Genomic DNA, 18,566 nt, shown 5'->3' with positions numbered 1-18,566 from the left:
CGGGGTCTCGAACCTGGGTCCTTGAGCATCCCAGTCCGACACTCTATCCACTGCGCCACTGCCTGGTCAGGCTAAATAGACTTTTTCATTGATAGTGCAGCCTCAGGTGCAAGAGCTCTCATTTTCTCAGTTACAAAACTACAAACAACTAGACTTTAAAAATAACACATTAAAGTTTCTTGGTCATTCAGTCATTCACAGCCACAGTGAATGAGTTCATCGGAGCCTCTCTGGAGAGTAAGTTCTAGCATCGAATTGTCATCGAATTGGTCCTGGATGGAAATCTGAGCTACAGAAATGCACACTGCACTTCAAAGTCAAAAGACCAACGTGATTTTTGGCAAAGTCGGGAGCCTGAGTCCCCTTAATCCTTAGGGTAAGATAATATTAGTGCTACCCTCTTTTTTTTTTTTTTTTTTACAGCAAATGACATAGAAATGAAAACACTATACCAGGTCCATGGGGACCTAATATAGTTATTATCCCTAAAAGCCAAGCAGTCTACATTCTTCTTTTCTTGTATCTTCTACCCAAAAATAAGATGGCACTGGATTCCCCTTGCAGTACACATTCCCTGCATTTTTCCATTTATGAAATAAAAGAAGATGCATTTTTTGTAAAATAAATAAAACTTCGTTTTAAACAGGTTTATGAAGTCTCATCATAACAAAAGTTAAAAGATTGTAAATTACTGGAATCAGCTTAGTTCACATTTTACCTTATAAATGGTCTACTAAAGACATTTTTAAAACAACTGATTTTGACAGCTGAGAAGCTAAATGATAACTTTTGCTTATTTCTGGAGGGATGTGTATTATGAAAATCAGATGAATATCGAGGCTACTTTGTCAATAAAGGAACTGTTAGTATTTTCCTCTTCTTTTTCCTTTTCGAGGACTACTAAGAAGCGTGTAGATTCGGGAGCAGAGGATTTCCAGGTTGAGTTCTTAGAGAGATGCTGTCCACCTCAGCAAGTTGTGGATTTTCAGAACATATAAAACTCGCTTAAGGACCCGGGTTCGATTCCCGGCCAGGGCACATAGGAGAAGCGCCCATTTGCTTCTCCACCCCTCCGCCGCGCCTTCCTCTCTGTCTCTCTCTTCCCCTCCCGCAGCCAAGGCTCCATTGGAGCAAAGATGGCCCGGGCGCTGGGGATGGCTCTGTGGCCTCTGCCCCAGGCGCTAGAGTGGCTCTGGTCGCAACATGGCGACACCCAGGAGGGTCGCAACATGGCGATGCCCAGGATGGGCAGAGCATCGCCCCCTGGTGGGCAGAGCGTCGCCCCCTGGTGGGCATGCCGGGTGAATCCCGGTCGGGCGCATGCGGGAGTCTGTCTGACTGTCTCTCCCTGTTTCCAGCTTCAGAAAAATGCAAAAAATAAAAAAATTAAAAAAAATTAAAAAAACTCGCTTAAAGACGCATGTATGTCTTCTGTTAGTGTGGCCATGAGTGGCACAGTCCCCTCCCCCATTTATAAGGAAAATGAGAAGAAATGGAGAAGCAAAACCCATCAACAGTCACTAAAGCAGTCAAAGGACACACATCTGGCCAGGAAACCTTACATATGAAATACAGGAACCACAGTATAAGGCAGTCCGTTGTGGCCATTATTTGCCTCCACTTTCCAGAGGGGATCAGAACTGAAACATCTTTTATGAAACAGGACTAGGTACAATTTCACATGGCATGAAGTCCAGGTGGACTCATTTAGTGCTGTTTCATAGGAAAAAAATGTATATACCCTTGGAGCTATAGAAAGTACCCTAAAAAGCCGTCTGATCAAAAGACATCTCTATGGATGTTGTTTGATCTCAGTGGTTCACATTCACACAGAAGTGGAGTTGATGATTAGCACAATGGAATAATGACATCTGTCTCTAAAACATATTTTTCATTTTGCTTTGAAACACTGACACTTAGACATAGAAGCAGAACTTACTTACTCCATCTTTTTTCTTAATATGTAATAATTAGAGGCCAGAATGGGAAGCTATATGAACAGATAGCTATCCTCACCCCCAGCAGAAGAACTTAAGAGGTGGGACACTTGAACCTTGACACATTGTTTATAGAGAAAAGATGCAGCAGGTTCCAGTGGGATGATCATAAAAACTAATCTTCATTTATTAAGCTTTTAACTCTGCCCACTAGTGCTCTAAACACTTCCTGTGTCTTGATTTATTTAACCCACAAGACAGGGCTGGGCCAGGAACGCAGCTTCCCACACAAGGCAGCGTGAATGCCATTTCTTGTACTTACTTTCAGCCCTTCTCCAGCAATTTCTCAGTCTTTTCTCATCTGTTAAATGGGGATAATAAGTGTATGTATTCTGCAAGGTAATTATGGGGGTCAAATTATTCATGTTAGTATAACTTCATTTTATTTCGAGCTCATTAAATCACCATTTTTAACCAATTGTAGGTAGATTAAAAGGTGTTTTCAATAGCAGATATATCAAGAAATTTTTAAGTTTTGTTGTTTTTCATCTAAGTCTCTAAATCCTTTGAGTCCTCCCAGAGCACACGTGTGAATATAAGACTGTTGTATCTTCAGTCTTTCCATCCATACCAAATGAAAAATCTAAACCTGCTTGCTGGGTTAATCTTAAAGCTTAAAGAGCCTTTGTTCAGAGTAATTATTATTTAAATTTATATTGTTGTTAACATTGACTGATTAATAACTATTTTTTAAAAATAGCCTAAAATTTGTTGGGGTGTGTTGGGAGTCCTAAAATATGTGAAGAAAAAAATTTAAACTCTGTGGCATGACACAAGAGAAAGGCCTTCAAAAACTTGCCTTACTGGACCTTTGCCAAGCTGAGCTTTACCTGTTTCTTTTCATGTTTATCTTTCCTTTCCCACCCACTTTACCCTCCAGGTCTACAAAATTGCTGCTGGGACCACAGGCAAGCCTCCTTCTTTCAAATCACTCAGAATGCCTACCCCTTCCTCTGAGGGGGGCCTTTCCTCGCCCATGCCCACCAAGGCTCCCCCTGACTCTCGTCTGGCATGGCACATCCCACAGACACATGTCATTGCCTCAGGTGTCCTGAGCATCCACTCTCCCGGAAGACAGGAAGCCTATTTTATTTCTCTTTCTGTCTCTCCTGATTAAATAAATGAAGGATTAGCTCTTTATAAAACAGTGTCAGATGACAGTAAATTTTCTTGTTTCTTGGGCTACTGAGCTTTTTGAGGCTAAATTAAGGCAAGAAGTGACAGCTTTCACTGGCACCAACTGTCCCCTCTAACTGGGGTAGGTGAAGAAGCTTCCTACCTGGGGAGCACAGCTCAACTGCCCCTCCATGTCTCTCTTGCCCCGGCCACTGTCCCTGCTTCCCCCCCATCACCATCCACTGTACTGAACCACGTCCTTCCTTCTGTTCTGGTCTTGGTCGCTGCACCCTCATCTCTCTCCTAATCCAGAATATGTAATTAAACATTTCTTTTTAAAACCTATTGCATATTTCACATGGGGCTGAGACACAACACAAATGGTTTGTGTTGGCACAGTTGCTAAACTAGTGAGTCCCTGAGAGCAGCCTCCCTGCACCCCTCCCCCCAGCCCACCTCCCACCTAGAGTCTGCAGTTAAGAGGCAGACAGGGTTCAAGTGTGGAAGAGCTAAGTGTTTATGTAATATGCAATTACCACGTGGTTGCACTTCCAGCCGAAGCTAAGGTTTAGCCCATCGGTACCAATTTTAGCACTGATTTGTCTCTTCAGTGACTGTTCCTACCCTATCACTAAAACTGTGTCCAGCCCTTTATGAAAAGTGGAGAGCATTGGCAGTTGGCACAAAAGTGGTAGAGAAAGGGAAAACAGGGGAGAGGACTAATAGTGTCTGGTGAGAGCCTGCTGTGTGGAAAGCCCTTTCCATTCTTTACCTAATAATGTAGGCTCAAATCAACTCAGTGCAATGGACATCATGATCCCCATTTTCAGGACGAGAAAACTGAGGCACAGAGAGGTCAACACAGTTGTACCAAGTCACACCCAGCAAAGAAGTGCTGGAGCAGAAAATCCAACCCGGGTCTAAGGATTCCAAAGCATCTGTTCTTTCTACCACCTGAACCCATCTGGTCCCCTGCACAGCAGTCTGGTTTTCCTGGCCATTGAATTCCACTCCCCACACATAACTCATATTACATCATCCCCATGTCCTATCACCTGGAGACTTCCCACGCTGCTCAGAATACAGCTCCTGGGTCTTTGCTGTACATTTATGGGCCAAAGGATGCCCATGAGTGTGCTCCCTGAGCAGACCTGGCATGTGAACTTGCCCTGTCTCCACCCTTTGATTCTCTCCTCCGTGACTCTTCATTCTGATGCCCTAATTGCAGACTCTGTAGGATTGTCTGTAGGTCTTTGTTCCAAAGGGCTGTCTTAGAAGATTCACTTTCAGATAACAAGGCAGGATCACTATCATCTTTGTACTATATTTAGTATAGAACCTAGTGCAATTAAATCTGTTTAAAATATGTTTGAGGAGGATGATATAAAATATTTGAGATGCATGTTTAAAAATCAAATTAGCATGCCTGACTGGTGATGGCACAGTGGATAGAACGTTAACCTGGGATGCTGAGGTCCCAGGTTCAAAACACCGAGGTCACCAGCTTGAGCACAGGCTCACCAGCTTGAGCATGGGTCATTGGCTTGAGCCAAAAGGTCACTGGATTGAAGCCCAAGGTCTCTGACTTGAGCAAGAGGTCACTGGCTCAGCTTGAGCCCCCAGTCAAGACACATATGAGAAAGCAATTAGTGAACAACTAAAGTGACACAACTAAGGATTGATGCTTCTCATCTCTCTCTCTTTCTCTCTCACTCACAAAGAAAAAAAGAAAAAAAAAACAAATTTGCATGATTATTTTAAGTACAATATCTTCATTTAACTGAAGAAAAAGCATCCTAATTATGCAACCTAAAACCTATTTGGAGCACATAGTGTACTGAATTTATTTTATTCAGAACACATACCTACACAAATGACTAAAAACATCATATGTAACCATTATATCTTTTTAAACAGATGAAAGACAATTGAAACGTAGGTTTATTTGAAAATTGTACTTATCATCTTGAATAGCTATTCAACAACTCTATATGTTATTTAACATGCTTATTTTGGCATTAAAATTACATATTTATACTAAGTTGCAAAAGATATTCCTTTGCTTGTTTATGTTTATACAAAGGTTGAGACCCCAGAGATAACCATGTAGCAAAGCAGGTCATGATAGTCCGAATTGGGAGTTTCAGCCTTTCCCTAGGGTAAGTCATGTTATCAAACAAAATGCCATTTTTAGGTCTCTTTCAAGCTTATTTGACTATAAGTGTACATTTTTTACATATTTAGATTTTGAAATTCTTAGTAAAATAACATCCTCCCTGTGTATCATCATAAAGGAAGGTTTATCTTGGACCATCCAAAATGATCCCATTTGCAAAATAGCAAAAGTACAAGGTCATAACCTTCCTACAGCAATAACCTGCAAGATAGCATTATAGCAGCACAGGCCAAATATGTCATTTCTGCAGATGTATAGCTCCTCCTTTTAACCTGTGGGCAGAAAGTCATGCACATTACTTAAGCATGCTCTTTGCTCACTATATATACACCAATCAATGCCTCCACCACATTCTTTGTCTTTTTTTTTTTTAATATATATCTTTATTTATTTTTTACAGAGACAGAGAGAGAGTCAGAGAGAGGGATAGATAGGGACAGACAGACAGGAATGGAGAGAGATGAAAAGCATCAATCATCAGTTTTTCATTGCAACATCTTTGTTGTTCATTGATTGCTCTCTCATATGTGCCTTGACCGTGGGGCCTTCAGCAGACCAAGTGACCCCTTCCTCAAGCCAGTGACCTTGGGTCCCAGCTGGTGAGCTTTTGCTCAAACCAGATGAGCCCACGCTCAAGCTGGTGACCTCGGGGTCTCGAACCTGGGTCCTCTGCATCCCAGTCCGACGCTTTATCCACTGCGCCACCACCTGGTCAGGCACATTCTCTGTCTTTAAGAACATGTGCAAGGTGGCCTGACCTGTGGTAGCGCAGTGGATAAAGCGTCAATCTGGAAATGCTGAGGTCGCCGGTTCGAAACCCTGGGCTTGCCTGGTCAAGGCACATATGGGAGTTGATGCTTCCTGCTCCTCCCCCCTGTCTCTCTCTCCTCTCTCTCTCTCTCTCTCTAAAAATGAATAAATAAAATTAAAAAAAAAAAAAAAAAAAAGAACATGTGCAAGGAGTATTCAGTGAATTCATACCCGGGCCTTTGCAATGTTATGCAAAGGGCAGTGTCAACTGAGGACTGACCTGAGGCTATGAGAAGAAAGTACTCACCTCAGGTGGAAAGGGGAGGGTTTGGGACATGGCACATGCCGAGTTTAGCAATCGGAGCTCCCAAAGGTCACATTGCCCCCATGCCCTTGTTGAAATGACCTTGCTCTGTCTAACCATTGGCTCAGGAGTGTTTCATAACAAGTTTTGCTCTCTATCCTAAGATTCAGATCCCTTTTAAATGTTGTTTCCATTCTCCACGTGTCAAATGTTAGAAATTCTGAATCCACTTAATAATTTATGACATCCCTGAGCTCCCTCTGGTGGCTCTACCTCAGCCAGTGAGCAGGGGACAATTCTGTTTCTATTTCTTTTCAGAAGAGAGCAATTTATAATCACCAAACAGATGATGGAGGAGAGGGTGTTTGGAAGTAGCTAGAGGTCAGCGGACACTCGTGGGTAGGCTCACACTTCAGGGCAGAGCCTGGACTGTCTGTTCTCTTTTGGCACAGTTCGGTGGTACACAGCCTAGGAACCCTTCCAGAACCTTATCGCGGTGAACAGATGAAATCGAAAGCAAAGGGCCTGGAAACTTTTCCGTTTTCATGCACCTGAAAGAGTTCAGAGAGAATAAAACAATGTCCGACCACTTCGTTTTATGGTTCAAGTTTAGAAACAGGAAGAGCCAAGAAGTATCAATGCGCAGGAGAACCACCTTAGTAGGATAAGGCCTGAATAGACTACCTTTTCCCCAGGATCATTTGGAGAAGGAGGAAGGGGAGGAAAGTGGAAGCACCAAGATGCTGTTGGCAGCGCTGCAGGGAGCACCCTGGCGGGCTGCCAGATACGGATGAAGCCCCGCATGACCAGCAGAAGGACACATTTTGGCTAACAAAGACTTGTTCACATGTCCCCCTAATAACCAGTATAGCTACACATCAGTCAGCATGATGTCGTGCTGGCCTCTTACTCCAAACTGAAGACAGGTACCACCTCCTCATCTTTGTGATCTTTGCATCCTTGTCATGTTACAGGCCAATAACGACTTGTTGGATGGATTTTAAAAATCAACATATGGGGGAACAAAAACAGGTAAGAAAGAATGAGACAGAGGAAGCAAATGTGCCACCCTGCAGGGGTGGGACAGTTGCTATGATGACATGGACATATTGGCTCAGAGAGTTACATGATTAACAGGGTCTGTCCAAGTCACTGCCCAGTGACAATGCCCCTGCAGCATGCTGTGACCTCATCTGGAGAGGGAGGTGACAGAGAGCTGGCATAGTTCAGGGCACCCCTGTGCAGCTGGGTTCTCAGCGGCCACTCCAAAGCAGTGCTCAGGGGTGGGGGCAGGGGCTGTACATCCGGGCATGATTACTTAGAAGGGACATGCTGGAGGAGAGAGGACACAAAGGAGATAAGCAGAGTTAGTCCTATGCCTGCACCTGCCCACCGTCCCACATAGAGTCACAGAGCAGCACCTCAGCTCGGCCACTGTCTGGGAATAGAAATGCATGCCAGTACCTAACACTTTTTTTTTTTTTTTTTTGCTATTTTCTGAAGCTGGAAACAGGGAGAGACAGTCAGACAGACTCCCGCATGCGCCCGACCGGGATCCACCCGGCACGCCCACCATGGGGCGATGCTCTGCCCACCAGGGGGCGATGCTCTGCCCATCCTGGGCATCGCCATGTTGCGACCAGAGCCACTCTAGCGCCTGGAGCACAGGCCAAGGAGCCATCCCCAGCGCCCGGGCCATCTTTGCTCCAATGGAGCCTTGGCTGCGGGAGGGGAAGAGAGAGACAGAGAGGAAGGCGCAGCAGAGGGGTGGAGAAGCAAATGGGCGCTTCTCCTGTGTGCCCTGGCCGGGAATCAAACCCGGGTCCTAACACTTTTTAAAACTCCACCAGATGCCAGCATTTTACATGCAGTATCTATGAATTCTTCCAACACCCCTGTGAGTGGGAACATTTGTACCCCTGGCAGGTGAAGAAACTGAAGGGTTGACAGACTGGACAGGTTGACGCAGAGTCAGCGCAGAACTGGGAAGAGAACAAGGACATCTGACTCAGAGCCCATGCTGATGTACAAAGGACAGAGAGAGGACAGTCAAGAGCTGCTGGCTCCCGACTGGTTCCCAATGAGCTGGGACAGGACCCCAGGTGTCTCTGTGGCAGGAAGTATCTGCTCCCTCCCTTCAGACCCTGCAATTATATACCCAGTGGGGGGTGTGGCTTGCTGTGGGAGTTGGCTCACAAACCACAGGATGAGGGCTAGGTCTTGTCATGTGATCTCGTTATATCTCCCCTACATTGGCAACCAGGGCTGTGCACAAGTGCGTTAAACACACCCAGTCAAGTTGACTGCTGATTGACAGTTGGCCCAGCTGTCTTTTTTGGACACCTTCTATGCTCTTTGTAACAACAAGAAATCAGCCCCCTCTAGGGCTACCTGACTTCACAGAAACCCAGCCTCCCAACTCAGTGCCTCCTTCTCCCAGAAGGGTTCTCCAACAGCTCCCCTGGGAACCCAGGCTGGGAACCACCAATGTGATAAAAAAAAAAACAAACACAAGAAATAACAATCAACATCTTCATGCATCAATGTAGAGTTAATCATATTTCTTTCCAAAGGCCTGGCACTTGTGAGATTGGCTGGGGTTTGTTACACAAGTAATTTCAGTTCTGAAAGATTGTGGGCAATTCTGAACAGGGAACCTGGGCTGGAGCACTGCCCCCTGGGAGCAGCCTCTCTATTGTTCAAGCCTTGCTTTTGACCTCACTTCCTGGAGTCAAAGGTCCCTGCAGACCACGCACATGAGCAGGAAGTGGGCAGGGCTTACTGCACTGCCTGGTGGTTCATGAAAGAGACACAGAGAAGTCATAACCTCTGCGGTTTTGGTTTGTGCTGCAACATGAAAACCAAGAAGCTTATGTTAGAGGAGGCTGATGTGTGAAAAGTCGGAAGAGAGCAAAATGTTTACTATTTGGACCCTTAGGAGGGGAGCCAGCCTTTGTCCCTTCTACCTCAGGAAGTACCCAGGTCACAGTGGCTGGCAAATCCATACAACTTTGGAAACATTCCCCCAAATATAATCTTGTCATCAGAATGGAAGAGAGTGTTGACAAGAATGCAATTTGATTTTCTTCTAATTGAGTTTGATTTTTCTCAAAAAACTGTAACAGCCCCTCCCTGTGGTTTGGCTTGAGTGAGAAGTGGCAGGAGCCACTAGCTGATCAGACATGGGGAGACCTAATGTCCCAGCCCTCCCCTCCTGACTCTCTGGGCATTTCAGCAGGCAGAGCCAACCTGTCTTTCTAAGTCTGTGAGTCTGCTTGGTCTTGCAAACCTGCTGGGCAGTCTCACAGATGGCTGAGAATTGCTGCCTTAATCCATGCTAACAAAAATTCTAGAACCGACCGCTTACAGGTTGGCTGGGAAAATGTTTTTACCCAAAAATTGCTTGCAACAAGACCCCAGAGTCTTGAATAGGGATATGCCACTTAAGAATAGAAATACTAACGTTTAGTGAAATGGAATGTCCCGATGGAGCCACCGGAAGGCAACACCTCTGACAGTCACATTGAAGGCATCCTGGGTAGAGACACAGTGGACCTCCAGGGCAGCTCTGCCACCTGCTCCACCTGCTCAGCAGAGAAAGCAAACTGGAGGGGCAAGAGTGTGAGTTGTTCTGCCACACTTGATTCAGGATGTGTCTGAATGTTATCTATCAAAATGATTCCTCCTGAGCTCCTCATTCTTCTCAAAGATTAGACACCATTAACTAAATTTCTAAGCATACTCCTAAGGCAGAATATTACCTTAATGGTTCCCTTGGCGCCTGCAGCAGGCGGGCACCCCAGGAGGGTTGGCAGAGTTTTGTTACACTCTGTCCAGACCATGGCACCCCCGGGGTAAACATCAGAGTAACTCTGATCTTAATTAGATTTTTTGATACTAACATAAACACCAGGCTCTCAAGCAGGGAGGGAGCCCAGGAAAACCCCAGGAGGTGGAGTTCTCAGTGGTCGGGGGCAGGCTGGCCTCCAGAGGACACACTGGGCTCTTCTGATAGCCAGGGTCACAGCTTACCCCTGCCAGCCACCCCAGATGTTTCCCGGAAGCCCCCTCTTGGCTGTGGCAAGCCCTGAGAACAAAGAGAAAAAAGCTGTGTGGGGGGCAGTGCCTGAGACAAGCGGGAAAGCCATTTCTGACTCCGGCTGGCAACTTAATATAAATGCACAGGCCCTACAGCTCCAAGAAGATTATGACATTTGCATGGAGTAGAGGGAATGTTTTCATACGAAGGGAGGGTACTATGCCTGCAGAGACTCCCAAGTTCACGACCTTAGGGTTACAGCAGAAGGGACATCATAGGGGCACTCTGGGTGCTGGAGAGCTGGTGAGCATGTCCCAAGTCAGGCCCAAGAGGAACAGGGAGTTTCTGCCTTGGCGGCCCTTGCTCTCCCCATTAGCAGCCCCTTTGCAGACCCAGAGAGCCCCCTGCCCTAAAATTTAAAGATCTACCATCCGACTACAAAACCGTATGTCTGTAATCCAGTTTTATAAAGCTATTAAAAACCTTTGTGGCCTTAGCCGGTTGGCTCAGTGGTAGAGCGTTGGCCTGGCGTGCAGAAGTCCCGGGTTCGATTCCCGGCCAGGGAACACAGGAGAAGCGCCCATCTGCTTCTCCACCCCTCCCCCTCTCCTTCCTCTCTGTCTCTCTTTTCCCCTCCCACAGCGAGGCTCCATTGGAGTAAAGATGGCCCGGGCGCTGGGGATGGCTCCTTGGCCTCTGCCCCAGGCGCTAGAGTGGCTCTGGTCGCAACAGAGCGATGCCCCGGAGGGGCAGAGCATCGCCCCCTGACAGGCAAAGCGTCGCTGGGTGGATCCCGGTCGGGCGCATGCGGGAGTCTGTCTGACTGTCTCTCCCCATTTCCAGCTTCAGAAAAAGACAAAAAACAAAACAAAACAACAAAAAAAAACCCTTTGTGGCCTGACCTGTGGTGGCACAGTGGATCAAGTGTCAAATGCTGAGGTCACGGGTTCGAAACTCTGGGTTAGCCTGGTCAAGATACATATGGAAGTTGATGCTTCCTGCTCTGCCCCCTAAAATAAATAAAGTCTTTAAGAAATAAAAACTTTGTGTATTTTAACCAGAAGAGGTAACATTAAATAAAAAGAACTTTATTCAATTATCTTTACTGTACTTAAAAATAATTTCCGTTTGGTCTCTACCATCTAAACTCTTCACTGTGCAGGTCCCAGGCCCCCTTCCTTGGGCTGTGCTCCCCTGGGAAGAGCACGAGGCCAAGTGTCCCTGAGCTTCTGGGAAGGCCCCTTCCCAGGGGCAGTGTTCATCCTCTAATTAAAAGGTTGCATTTCAAAGACACTTTTAATGACCCAAATGTTGTTGCCAGAAAGAAAATAATATCACTGGCATCTGGAGGGGCTGCCCAGTGAGCCCTCTGCACAATGCCTCCTGTGGTGATACACGGGGTTCCCCTAAAAACAAACTCTTTGCAGATGGAAAGTGGACAGATGTTCCCTCCTCATTCTAGACAGTACCTGATGAGCACCTGCAGTATACATTGTGTGAGGGTCCGCCTCAGCCCAGTGGGAGAGATAGAGGGGGTCTTGATGGGGCACAGTGTGGTCCTGCTCTGAAGAAAGCTAGGGGCAAGGAGGGGACATCCAAATCAGACGCACTCTGTCTTGTCATGCTTGCATAAAATCTAATCTAAAGGAAAAAGAGCCACAACAGCAAGCCAGCAGTCACCCGTCGACCCTCCACTGGTCCTTTACTTCTCGCAGCCACCTCCACACACCTACACATGACACTCCCGTCCTTTAGGACCTGTGTGCATCATCTCCTCTGGACCAATACTTGCTGGATGAATGAGTGAGCCACCAGCATGTGAGCAGCGCTTTCAGGGGGAAACGAAGAGTAAAAAGTAATCACCCCTGGGGAGGTCTTCTATAGCATGCTGAGCTGTCCACAGCTTATTTTGTAGAGTAGCAGCACTGAAAAATTGTAGCCCACAGGCCCAATCCAGCCCGAGGTCTGTTTTTTATAGATAAAGGTTTATTGGAACACAGGCCTGCCTATCATTTGCGCAGTGTGTCTGGCAGTTTCCACACTACAACATAGGCAGGGTCCACCTTATGGCCCAAAAATATTTGGATCTGACCCTTTGCAGAGAGAGTTTGCAGCCCCCTGCTGTCGACAATGTTTCATCGCTGAGCAAGAATACACAGGAGGGTCCGACCTGGACAGCGGCAGTTGGCATGAGGCTGGAGGCAGGGAGAGAAGTCAGCGGCCACCGCTGTTGTCCTGGTGAGAGCTGCTACCAGCCTGAGCTAAACTGGTCAGGGTTGAAGGGAACGGCAAATAAAACCCTTTGATTAGCACTGGCCTTCTGAAGCACAGGGTTGAGAAAGATTCTGAGGATGCTGCAGGCTCAGCAAGGGAGATTTCACTGCATCGTGAGCACACTGCGGAGGAAGGGCAAGGAGGGGCCAGGGTTGTGGGGATCACAAATTTCCCGCCTAAATTACAATGTATGTTTCTGTTTCATTGATACCAAAGACTAAGCCTCGGCCACAAGAATTTCTTCTTTGCTGACAGATGTTCAAAAAATAAAAAATTCATCTCAAGATTTGCTCACATCTGAAAACCCTGAAGAATTCCCTTTTTTTCTCTCTCATAATGGCAGGGTGTGGTAGGCATGTCTGGGCATTTACCCAAAGGTCCCTGCCTGCCTGGGAGCCCACTCTGCCCCCTGAAGGGGGAACTGGTCAGAGATGGGGCTGGGGGTCGTGCTGCCAACTTAAACCAGGCACTGGACAAGCGTCCCTGTTAACTCATATGGGCTCCAACAGGAAAGCTGACTGCAGCCTCCAGGGGCAGTCCGGTGTTCGGTGACCTAACAGCAGGTGGAGGAGGCCGGTGGAGGTGAAGCAGGTTAGTGGGTGGTTCAGGGAACACGTGGGCCTGGGTGGGACAGGAAGTGGGATCTGAAAAACCACGGTGACAACGGCTGGTCAGCCCAGGCTCAGGGAAGGAAATACAAAGCCTCATCTTCTGGGTGAGCAGAGGGGGCGTGGCGGGGTCCTACAAGATAGGGAGGGGTGGGCAGGGGTGTGATCTGGCCCAACCAAGACATTGGTATCACTTCCCCTGAACCATTGTGTCCCCTCTGAGACATCTTTGGCTGCAAGTGTGCAGATGGCTTTGAAATTAACTGTTTGCAGGAGAGGAAGGTTCCCTTCCCTCACCCCAGAAGGACAGAAGGCCTTTGTGTTGCCAGCAAGGCTCTCAGAGGGAGGAGAGGTGGGGAAGAGGATGTGAACTGACTCTTTTTCAGCAGCCGCCCAGGCCCAGTGGGGACGGAGCCCCGGCTGTGGGGCTTCCCCAGTGGGAAAGGCAGGCTGCCCAGGGGATGTGGCATGGGCCTTGGACGAGTCCGCTGAGTTCCCACAGTCTCAAGAGCAGTTTGAGGGGATCCCCTGTGTGTGCCTGTGGCTACCCAGGAGGACCCTCTGGGGGACATCTCAGAGCCCCTGGAGGTAGGGGCAGTGCTCAGGGAATAGAAGGAGCTATGGTGACTACCTAGCTATGACCCGGGCCTCAACCGTGTTCCTGCTTCGCTGAAGGCCCCAGCATTCCCCATGAGCCCATGGAGTGGGGGGGGGACCCCAGAAACTGACAGGCTGACAGGGGACGATCTGCCCAGGGAGGTACTGGCTTGTAGTCAGATGCATTTCATAAAGAAATGTGTGTTTGTTGCTTTTACATTCTAGTGTCATGGTGTAACAGTCCTAACTTTTACAAAAAGGAGCAATTCATTCGAGAGGATGAGGAAGCAGAAAAAAACCTCAAAGCACAGTCACAGCATGGGGGCCAGGCATTGGGATACCAACAGGAACCCAGCAGGGTCCCCTTTGCAGTCATTTAACCCCAGGCCTGGGCTGGCATCAGAGTTGCCTGCATCATTTAATCCATATGACAACCCTGTGACATAGGTATTATCATTATTACTCCCATGTTGGCACAGAATGTTTGAGTAACTTGCTGAAAGTCACACAGCCAGACAACCCATGGAGAGTCCATGGAGAACCAGGATTCTTTCTCTCTACCACTCTACAGTGTGGCCCCCAGAGAAACAGGGGTCATCTTGAACTGATGGACACCCCCAAATGTATCTTCTACATTTGACCAAGTCACCAGGGAGGACAGGCAGCAAGGAGGCAGATGGGATGTTACACACCTGTGTGACTTCCAGTTTACATAATGACTTCACAAACTTTTAACCTCACCACAACCCCCAGAGGAAACTGAGATCTGGCAAGTAAGTAACAGGCCTGAGGCCATTGCAGCTGCTGAGAGCTGGGGCACATCTAGGGTCTTGGGGATGTTTCTCGCTGACCTTGGCCTTGCTGGTGCAGGGGTGGGGACTGATGGCCCTCTTGGTGCAGCAAAGACGGTGGGTGTCTATGTCTGCCCAGGCTGTGGGTGCACAAAAGTCAGATAAGCAATGACTACGTCCAAGTCCTTGCTGATCGAGTCCTGTGTTCCATTTCCCCCTCACCCCCGACATCAAGTCCTGACATGATGGAAGCTACTTGGAAGGGAGAATGGAGCTGGGAGCAAAGGCTCCTGCTTCTGGGACCCACCTCCAGAAGCTTTGGGGAGGCACCCTCTTCTGTGGCCGAGGCCACAGAGCTTACTTCCTGTCTCAGTTCTCTCTTGGTGGAGTCAACGCACACCCTTCAGAAGAGAAAGAACTGGGCCAGCGGCACATGGGGATGGGTCCTCCCGAAACTTCTGCCCTCCCCGAACAGGGGGGCAGTGTGGGGGCACTTGGTGCCTTCACATCCATTCCTGGAGGAGGCACCTGCCAGCAGGGTGAGGCCTGTGGGGACCGGGGCTCTCAGAGGCCACTGGAGCTGGAGAACGAGGCTCCTCAGGAAGGTCACAGGCCTCTGATGGGCTGTCCCACTTGGGGAAGAGAGAGACAAGGAGCTTTCTGGGCCACTGCTCCCAGGACAGTTCCCATTATTCTTTCAAACAAGAAGAAATGAACTTGAGCTCTAGCAAGAGATGTGTGTTAGATCTGCCAGCTCTTCCCGAAGGTTAAGGCAACCTAGGGAAGAAAGAGAAGATAACCTCGCAGGCCCTGGGCCATGACACGGCCAGCCAGGTGTCCTGGAGTGGGGACCCCTCACTGAAAAGTCACAGTCACAAGGGAGTGGGTGGGGCGCTCCCAAATCACACACCTGCTGAACCTGCAGTCCTGGGCGGTCTCCATAGCTCCTTCCAGAAACATGCTGAAACTGAGACCCAGCGTGTGGAACACTGAGACCCCTGGGACTGTGTCCCCACAAGGATTAGGAGGGGTTTGCATCAGGCAATCCCGGAGGGGCTTCCCAGCTCTGACCCCGAGATCATGAGCTAAACCCTTAGACTGTGTGTGAAAACACAGGGAGCAGGGAGCAAGACAGACTGGACTCAGGCCTATTTAACAGAGGCTTGAAGCAGCTCACACTAAAGTCCAAGAACACAACACTGGTCTTCATGCGGCTCCTCAACACAACCTGTGACCCTGGCGTCCCCTCAGCCTCCAGCGTTCTCCCAGATCCGCTCTGACCTGGTCTAACAGATAAACAACAACTCACTTGGAGCCTAGGTCTGTCCCGTGCAATGTTTGGGAAATATTTATACTAAAGGAAAAGTATTTGTTGTCAACCTAAACCCAAAACTTAACTGGACATTGTGTATTTTTATTTGCAAAGTCTGGCAGGGGGTGTCTACACCCCCGAACCCCCAACCCTGACTGTGGCTGTTTGCTGAGTGCAGCTTCTAGAAGCTGCAGCTGCCCCAGGCATAGCCCCGCCCACATCCATGCAGAAGTATAAGCAGAGACTTCTGGGCCCTGAATGAGACCAGAGTGCTTTCTCCCCCATTTTCTCCTCCGTCACCCTGCTTCCTCCCCTAAATGAGTCCCCAGGCAGTGTGCACCCCAGCAGGGACATTGTACACGGGTAACTGCTCTACTCGGGAAACGGACTCCTGCTGCAGAAACAGGCACCATGGGGCAGACTCAGAAGTAGATGATGAGCTCCCTGCCCTTGACCTTGGTAACCATGACAACTCCAACTCGGAGAGGTTGGCAAGATTTAGGGTTTAAATTGCATCCCCTTCAAATTCACATGCTTATGTCCAAACCCCAGACCCCAGATGTGACCTTATTTGGAGACAGGGTCTTTACAGAGGTAGTCAAGATGTCATGAGGTCATTACAGTGTCCTTATTATACCTTATACGAAGGGGGAATTTAGACATAGACCTGTATGGAAAAAAGACACAGAGAGACATGCCATCTACATGTCATGGGGGGAGGAAGAGAACAAACCCTCCCAGCCTGCAGAAGGAACCAACCTGTTGACACCTTAATCATGGACTTCTAGCCTCCAGACTGTGAGGGGAGACATGTCTTTCTCCTTGTTGGTCAAGCCCCTCTGTCCATGGTCATGGGTAACTGCAGCCCTAGCTTATCAATGCAAGGAGCCTGGTCTCACAGCCAGGGGCTGGCCAGCTCTGCCTTCTCTGCCCACCTGGGAGGTGCTTTCCACAAGGGCAAGTTCGTGATGAAAACTCAGGCTGGACTTCTTGGATCCCTTAACGCTTGTCTGAGCAACAGGCTTGGCTCAGGAAAGCTGGCTGGTGCCACTCAGGTTGGGGACCCAGCTCTGGTGGCCACCTCCCCCATGTGGGGAGGTGTTGATGTTACAACAGCCTTGCTAGGGAAAGTTGGGCGCTGGCTACAAAAAGCTCACTGGGAGCCAAAATTAACACAGGTCTTGTAGCTGAAGGAAAGAACTTCAGACCCACCCACGTTAGTGACAGGCTCACGGGCACATAAATAAAGCAACAGGAAGATCGACTTTCCTGTTTCCAGACTTTGTCTGGGCTCTCAAGACAAACCCCAGCGAGCTGATGCGTTCGCCAGCAGCAAAGACTGTGTTCTCTTTCTCTCCGTGCTCCCAACCCTGCTTGCACAGCAAGCACACTGTAGGTGCTCAATAATGCTAAGTACGTCCTAAAATAAAACATGAGCATCCCGCTCCAAGCAGAAGAGAAAGGAGATCACTTGGCCAGCTGGGAAACTATACTTGGTGATAGGCAACTTGATCTGGTGTTTGAAACACCCAGGCTGGGTGTCAGGGACTCCTGATTCCAGAGCAGATATTCACTACTGGGTGACCTCAGACAACTCTCACCCACATACTCTGGGTCTCCATAAGTTGGGAGAGCCCGTTCCTGATGGGGCGGCCTCCAGCCCCAAGAATTCTTGCTAGTTTCAGGCTAGGGAGATATCTCCTTGTACAGTACTAAGAGACCTCACCAGAGACAAAGATTGAGGATGCCAACAGCAGGGAGTCATGGGGAGGACGGGTCCTCCCCCATCACAGCACCCCAAAACCAGATGGTCACTTTCTAGCAGTCTGGGTTGCTACAAAGGCCTGCCCTGAGACATCACAGCTTTCAGAGGCTGGAGTGAAGGATCAGAAGACACCTCCTTCACACCAATGACCTTGTCAAGGTTTCAAGAGGGTGGAGGACAACATGGAGCTGCTCGAGACTGAATGTTTCTGTCTACCCAAAATTCATATGTTGAAACCTCATCCTCAATGTGATGGTATTAGGAGTTGGGGGCTTTGGGAGAGGATTGGGCCATGAAGGTGGGGTCCTTGTGATAGGATTAGTATCCTTATCAAAGAGACCTCGAGAGAACCCTCACCCTCCCACCACCACCACATGAGGATGCAGAGAGAAGACAGCTCCTGTAACTGGATGTTGAGTCCTCCTGCCATTCTGGCCACACAGACTGGACATGTTGCAATTTGCTGAAGGACTCCCAAAAGTGGGGTGCCCAAGGTTCAGTGAAGCACCCTGGAGAGAGCAGACCATCTGAACCAAGAGAAGACTCTGCAGACACATTTTGTTGATACAACTTGAGATCACATTCTCTATCTTGGACTTAATGCATATTGTGCAGTTAAAATTCCCAGATCCAGACAGAGCTCTTCTCAGTAAGTTTCACCTTGGATAAATGACTAAATCATTCTGAGCCTTGGTTTTCTTACTGCAAAATAAGGATAACAGCACCCCCCAATTCCAAGCCAAGACACCGGGAATAGAAAAGAATGGCCGTTGACCTCCAGAGGGCACTGTAGACCCGTGTTGGACGGGTGCGCTACCGAGTGTGACAGCCAGGGGT

Source organism: Saccopteryx bilineata, chromosome 1, assembly GCF_036850765.1.
Source record: "Saccopteryx bilineata isolate mSacBil1 chromosome 1, mSacBil1_pri_phased_curated, whole genome shotgun sequence".
Taxonomy (NCBI): Eukaryota; Metazoa; Chordata; class Mammalia; order Chiroptera; family Emballonuridae; genus Saccopteryx; species Saccopteryx bilineata.
This window is presented reverse-complemented; position numbering follows the sequence as displayed.